Source organism: Cornus florida, unplaced genomic scaffold (assembly GCF_030987335.1).
Source record: "Cornus florida cultivar Cherokee Brave unplaced genomic scaffold, ASM3098733v1 CherokeeBrave_3.0.0_Hap2_Chr01, whole genome shotgun sequence".
In the NCBI taxonomy this organism is placed as follows: domain Eukaryota; kingdom Viridiplantae; phylum Streptophyta; class Magnoliopsida; order Cornales; family Cornaceae; genus Cornus; species Cornus florida.
Genome location: NW_026775571.1, coordinates 57,930,692 through 57,941,222, shown reverse-complemented (window position 1 = coordinate 57,941,222; position 10,531 = coordinate 57,930,692).

The following is a 10,531-nucleotide window of genomic DNA, read 5'->3' as shown; positions in this document are numbered from 1 at the left end:
TTGCCATTTTGGGATCAAATGATGAGGGCATTTTCGAAGAAGATCTTGTAGCCTTTCCCAAGTCTCGTGGAGTTGTTCTCCATCAACTTGAGAAAAACTTAGAATGGAACGCCTCATCTGGTTGGTTTTACTCACCGGATAATACTTCTTAAGAAATTCTTGTTGCAATTGAGCCCAAGAAGTAATAGACTTGGGAGCGAGGGAGTTCAACCAATATTTTGCCCTATCCTTTAGGGAGAATGGGAAAAGATGGAGATGAAGTGCATTGTCCGGAAAACCTCTCAACCGGATGGTCGAACAGATTTCAAGGAACTCATCAAGATGCTTATATGGATCTTCATTATCAAAGCCATGAAATGATGGAAGCATTTGAATGGTACTAGACTTGATCTCATATTGAGCTGCATCGATGTTTGGCATCACTATACAAGAAGGAGAAGCATAGGTGGTAGGAATGAAATGATCTCTAAGAGTCATTGGTTCTACATTAGGAATTTCAGCCCTTTCATTCCCCGGATTTCCTACGTTATCCCCCATTATATTGAATTCAGTTTCAGAGTCCCTTGTAAGAGTGGGTTCCCTAAGGTTCCGTCTAAGAGTTCTTTCAAGTGAATTTATATCAATAGGCGAGTCAAGTGTGGGAAGAGAGAGTGACCTACGGCCAAACATCAACAATTCACAACAACATCATCACAACAAATCTTTATCATCAACTCCACATACGATGTTCCCTTTCTCCTCAATTATCAAGACAGAAAATAAATGGCCACGACAAGGACCGATGCTTGGAATTGAAAATACACAATTGAAATGGCCTCGACAAGGGCTTGCAATTTATCTACTTCTAAGCTTAACACATGCACGATATTCACAATTCGAAACTAGAAGTCACGAGACTTACCTGGGGTCCTCTAGACTTACAATTTGCTAGCAATCCCACGGCGAGCTTTGAGTCCCTAGAATCTTACAACATGAAGATGATCAAAACACACAAGGAATATTCACAAGACACAATATGCACAATCAAACTAAATTTAACCCTAAACTTTGGTTGCTAAACTGTTTGCAAGTCCCCGGCAACGGCGCCAAAAATTGATCGATTGATCAACTATACATCAACCTTCGCAATAGCACGAATCATTGTAAAATAGGGCTATTAGTCGGGTAAGTCGAACCACTGGGACTGCGCTAATCTATGGCAACCTAAGTGTCTAGAGTCATTTTAGAGTGATAAGGGGTGTTCATAGAGGGTTTGTTTTGTTTGTCACTAAACTAGGAATTCAAATGTGCATAAAACAATAGTGCTAGTAAATGAGAGTTAGAGATAATAAAAGGGGAAACTAGGGAAGTGAATCCACCTACGCCCTAAATACATGCTAAATCAAGACTAAATTGGGGATAAACACTATATAAGCAATGATCAAGAATTATGTAGCAACACATAGTTGTTTCATAACCAATAAAAAGTTCATGAGATTAAAACAAGAATGGTCTATCAAAAGACAACACATTTGGGCTACCTAGACTAGGGTGTAGTATCAAATACATTAACTTAAGCAAAAGACCATCAAGCATTCAATCAAATGATGAAGCACATAAAGGTAAGAATCAAGCATAGTCCATCAAAAGAGGTACCTAAGCAATGGAATATCAAGTTTCAAAATCAACATGCCTTGAAAACCATTCATAGTTAATATCTTCATTCTCACTATGAAAATAAAAGCAATAAGACTAATGTAAGAATCATCAAGACAAGCTAAATAACTCACATCAATCATTTAAACATGAATATTCATTACAAGAAGTAATAAGCTCTTAAACTATGAAAAGACCAAAGTTTATACATTATAATCCCCAAAATAGAACCTAATCTAGAACATGAACAAAATGGGAGGCTTCATCACCTCCCTAGAAGAGGTTTAGTTACCCATAGGAGCAATGGAAGAAGGAAGAAGCTTGAAGACCTCCTCCATCTCCAATTTTCGAGCTTCCCTTTGTTAGCTTGAAGAACTCCTTTTTCTTGCTCTCTTCTCTCTCCTCTATCTTGTAGAAAATGTAGGATCGCCAATGTGTGGCCTTTGGTAGCTTTTTATTTTCCAACAAAAACCCTCTCTCTCCTCCAAGGAACACCTCCAACCACTTCATAAAGAAGGAAGATGGCATTGAGGAAACCAATGTGCAAGTGGCTGAAATTGAGCCATTTCCGAGTGCAATCTGCCTAATTTTCGAGCACTCGAAAAGTGGTCTCGAGCACTCTAAATTAGTGCAATGTGCAACATGCTCTTCTTGCTCAGCGCTGACCCACTTTGGTAAAACTACTATAACTTTGTGCCCCGAACTCCGAATGATGATCTGTTTGAAGATTTGGAGAGCTGATTCAGTGGTTTAAAAACTTCATGTTTTGATGAAGACCCAATTCTCAAGTCTGGTTGGTTGAAAATGGGGAGAAAGGCAGTACTTCAGTGCTGCCAGGCAGTTCTGCGCACCTCTGTTACGAAGATCATAACTCTCTGCTCTGAACTCCGAATGATGAACCACTTGAAGATTTGGAAATCTGATTCAGAGATCTAAATCTTTCATGTTATGATGGAAGTCTAGTTCTTGAGTTTGCTAGGTCGAAAATGGCGACAAAAGTCAGGATCACTGCTACCAGAAATTCAGAAATGGCATCCTTTTTGTTCAAAATTCCACAAGGCATCATTTTTGCTTCCTTTTTGCACTTTAACCTGAAAATGCATAAAAACATGCAAATGGAGTTAATCTACATAAAATAATTAATAACTGGACTTTGTTAATGTAATTTAGGGCGCTTGAATATACAATATTTGGCGCTTATCAGCATCCACTTAGGATGATTCCTCCCTTATTGATTTTGGTTGACACGGGTTGGTGTTCTTTGCATTGGTTGAGGTTGGAGCCCTATGAGAATTATGTTGAAGTGAATTTTTGCTTAAATTCTCTAGTAGGGTCCAAGCCTCATCTGCATTCTTGGTCATGAACATCCCACCACAAGAAGAGTCAACCATGAATCTATGGGGTTTGGTCAAGCCAGCATAGAAAGCTTGCACTAATTGCCATTTTGGAATCAAATGATGCGGACATTTTCTAAGAAGCTCTTGTAGCCTTTCCCAAGTCTCGTAGAGTTGTTCTCTATCCGTTTGAGAAAAGCTAAGAATGGAACGCCTCATTTGGTTGGTTTTACTCATCGGATAATACTTCTTAAGGAATTATTGCTGTAATTGAGCCCAAGAAGTGATGGAATTCGGAGTGAGTGAGTTTAACCAATACTTTGCCCTATCTTTTAAAGAAAATGGGAAAAGATGCAGATGGAGTGCATTCTCAGGAAAACCTCTCAACCGGATGGTCGAACAGATTTCAAGGAATTCATCAAGATGCTTATACGGATCTTCATTATCAAGGCCATGGAAAGATGGAAGCATTTGAATGGTACTTGATTTGATCTCATATTGAGCCGCATCAATGTTTGGCATCACTATACATGAAGGTGAAGCATATGTAGTAGGGATGAAATGGTCCCTGAGAGTCATTGGCTCTTCATTTGGAATTTCGGCCCTAATTCCCTCATTTCTAACATCTCCTACATTTTCAGCCATTGTGTTAAATTCAGTTTCAAGCTCTCTTACGCTAGAAGATTCCCTAAGGTTTCGTCTAAGAGTTCTTTCAAGTGAATTTATGTCAACGGGCAAGTCAAGAGTTGGTAGGGAGAGCGATCTACGGCCAAACATCAACAATACATAATGCTATCAATGCTACTATTCATCATTCACAACTCTACATACGATGTTCCCATTCTCCTCAATTATCAAGATAGAATTTAAATGGCCACGACAAGGACCGATGCTTATACACGAAATTTAAACAAGATAATAGCCTCAACCAGGGCTTTAAAACTAAATTATCATTAAGGTTAACACATGCACAATATATTACAAATTCGAAACTAGAAGGTCAAGAAACTTACCTGGAGTCCTCTAGACTTACAAATTTGCTAGCGTTCCCTCAGTGAGCCCCGAGTTCCTAGAATCTCACACAACTTACAACAACAGAATTGTCAAAACCACACAAGAAATATTCACAAATCATAATATTAACAATTAAACTAAAGTTAAACCTAGAAATTCGGTTGCTAAACCATTTGCAGTCCCCGGCAACGGCGCCAAAAATTGATCGGTTGAGTCGATTACAATTATAAATCAACCTTCGCAATAGCACGAATCATTGTAAAATAGGGCTATTAGTCGGGTAAGTCGAACCACTGGGACTGCGCTAATCTATGGCAACCTAAGTGTCTAGAGTCTTTTTAGAATGATAGGGGTGTTCATAGAGGATTTGTTGGTTGTCACTTAAGTTATGAAATTAAGGTATATAAATTAAAAGTTTGTAAGAGTTTAAGGGAGATGAAATACAAGTAAAGAGGACTAGGGAAGTGAATCCGCCTCCATCCTATACACATGCTAGATTAGAGCTAAATTGGGGGAAAAACAATATATATTATGGTCATGATACATAGCAACACTTGGTTGCTATAATATCCTCAAGAAGTTCATTAAATCTGAAGCAAGCATAATCCATCAAAGGTTAACATGTTTAGACTACCTAACTAAGGTGTAGCTTAACCACATTTACTTGAATGAAAGACTATCAAGCCCTAGATAAAGTGATGAAGCACATGAAGGTAAGAAATAAGCATAAATCATCAAAGGTTTCACCTAAGCAATGATCTATCAAAGTCCTTCAACTCCATGCCATTAAAACAATTCTATGATCTCACTACCATTGTCACCATGAGAGTGCAAGCAACGTGATTAAAAGAATAAACCATCAAAGATAGATAATTGACTCAACATTAATCATTTAAATACATGAAGATCCATTACAAAAGGCAAAATGCTCTAAACCATGAAAAGACCAAAGAATATACATTGTAATCCCCAAAATATAGCCTAAATTAGAACATGATTACAAGGGAGGGGCCTCATCACCTCCCTAGATGGAGGTTTAGTTACCCATGGAAGCTTTAGAAGAAGGAAGAAGCTTGGATGCAACCTCCATTTTTGAGCTCCATTTCCTTGGCTTCAAGAACTCTATCTTTTTCCTCCCCTTTCTCTCTCCACAAATCTTGCAAAGATGAGATATGATGTTATGTGTGGTCCTCTTCCTTTTGTAGACATTCATCTCCACCAAACAAGGCTCAAAACCCCACCAAAAGACATCTCCAACCAACCCATAAAGATGGAAATCAGAGATGAGGGAAACAAGGTGCAAGTGGGCTGAAGTGATGGTTCCCGGAGAGTAGTCTGCCCATAGTTCAAGCGCTCGAACTAAGCACTTCGAGCGCTCGAAGTTAGACCAGTATACTCCTTCCTCTTGACCTGCTTTGTACTACTTTGGTAGAACAACCATAACTTTCTGCTCCAAACTCCAAATGATGAACCGTTTGAAGATTTGGAAAGGTAATTCAAAGCTCTAAATATGTCATGTTTTAATGGAAGTCTAGTTCTCAAGTTTGATCTGTCAAAAATGGCGAGCAAAGTCAGATTCCACTGTTGCCAGAACTTAGCCTTGAGCACATTGCTATTCAAAGATTGAATAAAACACCATTTTTGCTCCTTTTTGGCCTATGAACCTGAAAATATATAAAAACGTGCAAATAAAGATAATTTATAAAGAATAATCAAATAATGGATTTAACTAATGCAGCTAAAGGCGCTTGAATATGCAATATTTGACGCTTATCAACTAGTCCAATGTGAGATCCTTGAAGTAACTTTGTCAACAAGTAGTCTACAATCATTGGCTCTGAGTATAGTGGAGACAAGAGGTACCCCAAGGTACCTCACAGGTATAGATCCTTTCTCAAACCCCATGAGGTTGATGATAGACTCTTCAAGCTGATTGCTAACACCTGATAAAAAAAATGAGGCTTTTGTTTTGATTAATTTGCAAACCATAGAGTGTAGAGAAGGTTGTGATTGCATTTTTGAGGGTTTGTAGTGAAGTTAGGTCAGCATATGAGAATAACATAAAGTCATCTGCAAATATGAGGTATGTCAATGAGAGTTTTTTGCATCTCCAATGGTATTTAAAAGGTTGGTCCTTAGTGAGCTTGTTAGTGATAGATGAAAAAACTTGCATAACAATGACAAATAAGAAGGGTGAGAGAGGATCCCCTTGTCTTAGAACTTTAATTCCCTTGAAAAACCCATGGAACTCACCATTCAAGGAGATGGTGTAGGTGGGAGTGGCGACACAAGTGTGAAGCCAATTCAAATAGGTATTAGGAAAGCCCAGCAGAGTTAGAAAGTCAAAAAGAAACTCCCAAGACACTGAATTAAAAACCTTTTTGAGATCAATTTTCAGAGCACACCTTGGTGAGGGTGAGTGCCTATGGTAGCCATTGAGAAGCTCTTGGGCAAGCAGGATGCTATCATCAATTTGCCTATCTTGGATAAATGCAGACTGAGATGGGCCAATGATGTGAGGTAAGATGGGTTTGAGCTTGTTTGCCAAGAGTTTTGAAATACATTTGTAAATTGTGGAGGAGCAAGAGATGGGTCTATAATCATTGATGGAAGTTGGGTTGGGTTTTTTTGGCACAAGGGATAGGTAAGTTGAATTCACTTCCTTAAGTAATTTTCTTGAGGTGAAGAACTCTTTGACTGCCAAAGTGACATCTTTGCCAATGATAGGCCATGTTTTCTTAAAGAAGAAAGAATTATACCCATCAGGCTTAGGAGCCTTGTCAGTGTTGCTGGAAAACATGCTCATTTGAATCTCCTCATCAGAAGGTATAGAGCAAAGTGATTCATGAAAAGACAGTGGCACAGTTGGTTGAATGAAGGGGGATAAGTGAGATATACCTGGGTACGGGTGTGGGTTCATCCCAAGTGTGGATTGAAAATGAGAAACAACCTCTCTTTTGATGGCTTCAGCAGTGTCAAGGACTTCACCATTAGCTGCAGTGATGAATAAAATTTTGTTCCTGCTGATTCTTGAGGATATGGAATTAAAGAAGAAAGATGTGTTGGAGTCTCCATCCTTTAGCCATTTAATCCTTGATTTTTGACGGTAAGATTGCGCTTCATCAGATTTAAGCTTGTTATAGGATGACAAGAGCTGTTTCTCAAGATTCCTCAATGGAATATCATGTGGAGCAGCATCAAGTTTGATTTAACAGTCTGAGGGAAGGTTTTTAGTAGCTTGAATCTCCTTCTTGATGGCACTAAAGTTTTTAGAGAATTTCAACTTGAGAGGTTACTTAAAGTTTTTGAGTTTGGCTACAACTTAAAACATGGTGAATCCTTGAACATCAATCTTCCAGTGCTCGGTGATCAGAGGTAAGAAATCATCATTAGAGCTCCAACAATTAAAGAACCTGAAAAGGACCTTCCTTGAAGGCCTCGGATTACCAAGCTTGATGATCATTGGTGAATGATCTGAAATTCCAAGTAGGAGGAAAACACAATGGGAAAGGGGAAATGATTGGCTCCAAGATTCATTAATGAGAACTATGTCCAACTTCTTGGATATGTTGCAGACTCCAGGGCTTTTGTTTGACCATGAATGGAAGATTCCTGAGTAGTTCAAGTCCTCAAGATTGGAGTGGTGAAAGCAGGTCTTGAAATCAAGCATTGCTTTGGAAGTTTTCTTTGAGCCACCGTGGTTTTCTGAAACAACTTTGATTGTATTAAATCTCCTCCAAGGATCCATGGGAGAGACGAGAGGGTTGAAGAGTGCCTTTCAATATCTGTCCAAAGGCTGATTCTCTTAAAGGGATCATTTGCTGCATAGATGAATGAGATGTAGAAAGTTGTTCTGCAGCTCAGAATGGTTACACGACGGTGAATTGCTTGCCTTGATTTCTGTAACACCTGAATATTGATTGAGGATGGATTCCAAAGGATCCAAATTCTGCCAAGGTCAAAAAATTGGTAATTATGGGTGATGTCCCAAGAACCAGCAATGAATTTGTGAATTCTGTCAATATTGATTAAATTGACTTTGGTCTCAATGATGGAAGCAATGTCTACCCCATTTTGTGAAATAAGTTGCTTTACTTCAGCTTGTTTTAAGGGACAATTGAGGCCCCTTATATTCCAAATGACTATTGATACCATTTGATTATGTTGAAAAAACTGCCCCTTGGGAGAAGATTTCTCTTCTGTGCTACTGTGCATTTCCTAGAAAGCTTTCTCTTGATCTTGCTTGATTCTTTGGTTTTAGGTTTAGATAGGTCAGCAAGTAAGCTTGTTATTGAATTGGACTCAGAAAGGTTTGAAGATTCAGGTTCAGTAACTTGGAGTGATGATGATGGTTTATGTGGTGGATTTGGTGGAAGTTCAAGTGGTTGGGTGACAATAGTGCACTGTAACTTGGAAGTGGATAGTTCAGTAGGTGTTTCAGGGACCATTTGGGTGGGTTTGTAAGGGCTGAGATCAATGGTGAAGTCTTCATTGTTGTTGAAGTAATGGGTGATGATGTTCTGTCCTGAGTGATGTGAGATTGGATTTGGTGAGGATGTGGAGGAAGAAAGCTAGTATGGAGGGGATTGGGTGCAATTGTTGAGGTTAGGTGCTTGTTTTCCAGAAGGGACGATTTGCCATTCATGGTTGGGCTGTGGTGTCCTTTTTGAGGGTAAGGAATGATAACATGTTTTCTTGGTGTGACCAAAAACTTTGCAATGAGAGCAAATGGCTGGACAGTTTTGGTACTCTACTAGGACATTGGCAACTTTACCATTGCTAAGATGGATCTTGAGCTGCGAGGGGAAAATCGGATGTAGCATTTGATGTCAACACAGACTTTTGCATATCTTATTTTTTCCATGTTTTTTGTTATGGAGTCTGCGAAAAGTGGCTGTCCAAGGATGCTAGAGATGTACCCTAGTCCACTATCAATCCAGAAATTAAATGGTAAGCCAAAAAGCTTGATCCACATAGGAATGGTAGAGTGAAGCTTTTTCTGGAAGGCAGGTTCCCAGTGGCTAAGGATTAATGGTTTATTGGCTAGGAACCAAGGTCCATCAGCAAGAACGGCATTGCATTGATCAGCTGAAGAGAAATGGAATTTGAATAATCCTTTCTCTGAGCTAGTGACTTCTAGTAGTCCTTTATCAGCCCATAGTTCAGTAGATAAGTCTCTAACCATACCAAATAGGAGGCACTTGTGGACAAAGTAACCAAGGAGTTTTGTTTTCATAAGGGATAGACCTGCATTTTCAATTTCAGCGGGTGGACAAATGGTTTGGCTCATAGGTTTAGAGACTTGGACAGGAGGTAATGCATGCCTAGTTGTGTGTGATTTGACGACAGAGGCCCAAGTTGATGTGGAACCAATCTGGTTGGGTTTTGTAACTGGGTGAGAGGATTTGGGTTTGTGAGATTCAAGTGTAGGGACAATGGTACGAGGGGGTTGTGGTGTGGATGTGACAATTGGGGCTGTGTCAGTGGTAGGGTTGGTATTAGTGTGAGGGGTAACTGTGGAAAAGGGATGCTGGACATTACCTGGTGGACCAAAGGATGGTCTTGAATTCAAATTCAAACTGGGTTCAGCAGCATCCTCGAGACTGATGTGATGATTCTGGTGGCTGGTGGTGGTGGCTTGACTGAGCTTTGCTAGTGGTTGATGGTGGTCACTCCGTGGAAGCTATGCTGGGATAACCTCTTGGTGATCAGGAGAATCAGTATCATTACTGTCATGGTGATCAGGAGATCATTTTCGCAGGGGCAGGGTTGCGTGGTTTGAGGCGATGATTTGGTCAGAGAGTGCTATGATCTTGGCTCTCATTTTGGCTTGAGCTGCAAGGCCATCCCCAATGAGGCCACGTAACCACTCCACTTCCTTAAGGAGGTGATTGTAGATGTAGTTGCATTTGTACTCATTCAGCTCAACCCTTAGCCAAAATTTCATCAATCAAGGCTTGTGTGTTCCGAGGATCAATGTCAGCCATGATGTTGTTGTGGTCATCCACAAACTTGGTGGTTTGCTTGATAGTTGGTTCTTTGTGGGGATGGTCAGAAAATGACACCTTTTTTTGTAGCAAGAGTAGTTTTGTTGGTGGGGATGCTGTGCTTTGTGCTTCGTTTTGCTGGGGAATCATGGTGGGAAGAGGGTGGTTGATGGGCTGGATTCTTAAGAATGGAGATTGGCTGTGGCTTATGGGTTAAGATGGGTCTTGAAATTGCAGATGGTTTGGGTGCATGATTTTGGGTCTGTGCTGATGAAAAAGGTGCAATGTAGTGAGAAGTTTGTGTAGTAAAGGGTGGTTTGAGATGGTTTGGTTGTGGGTTCTTGATGGAGGGTCTGAAGCTTTTGGAAGTTCTCATGGAGAAGATTATTTGACCCCTATTATGGGTCATGTGCCACTACATAGAAGGATTAGCACCACTAATTGGTGAAAAGACTATCCTCAAGTTTAATAAAGTGATGATTTGCTTAATAACCTCTGTTGGCTTCATAAAAGTTTGTTCGTAATATTATTCAACCATCTCATTTTTCACAAATAAATACT